Here is a 606-nt window from a genome sequence, read left to right as displayed (position 1 = left end):
TCTATTTATCTGTCTGAGCCCTACCCTCACCCACTCCATGCACTAGGGGCCCAGTCTTGAGTGGGCTCCACCCAGGCCCTGTCCCCTGAGGTAAGGGAGCTCTGGAAAGGGGACAGGAAGGGGACCAGACCTCTGCTGTGTGGGAAGGGTAGGCCTGACTTCTCTCCCCTCTCTCCCTCCCCACTCATAACTCTGGCCTTGGTTCCTCCAACAATGCCTGAACAGAAGCTATGAAGGGAAATTCAACCCTAAGTATAAAACAAAGGCAGATTGGGGGTGGGGGCTTGTGGAAAACAGTGCAGCTTCAGACTGAGATGGCCCTTGGAGGGGAGCTCTGGAATAGAGGGGACTAGTCAGTGGAAGGTTGGGTTCCAGACATACTGGATCTGAAGCCTAAAAAGAAAGTGGTACCCTACAGCACTGGAGTGACAATTGGAAAGGGCCTAGGGGCGTGGCTCTAAGAGCGTCCTGGCTTTAAGACTGTGGGCTCCAGAGCCAGTAGGGCTTGGGTTAGAACCAGACTCTCTAGAAAGCATGTGGCTTGAAACATTCTGGAGTCTGAGCTTGATTCCAAAGACTTTGATCAAGGCTAGAAATGGAGCTCAG

This window comes from Nannospalax galili, unplaced genomic scaffold, assembly GCF_000622305.1.
Source record: "Nannospalax galili isolate Female #2095 unplaced genomic scaffold, S.galili_v1.0 scaffold741, whole genome shotgun sequence".
Taxonomy (NCBI): Eukaryota; Metazoa; Chordata; class Mammalia; order Rodentia; family Spalacidae; genus Nannospalax; species Nannospalax galili.
Note: the sequence above shows the minus strand (reverse complement) of the source record.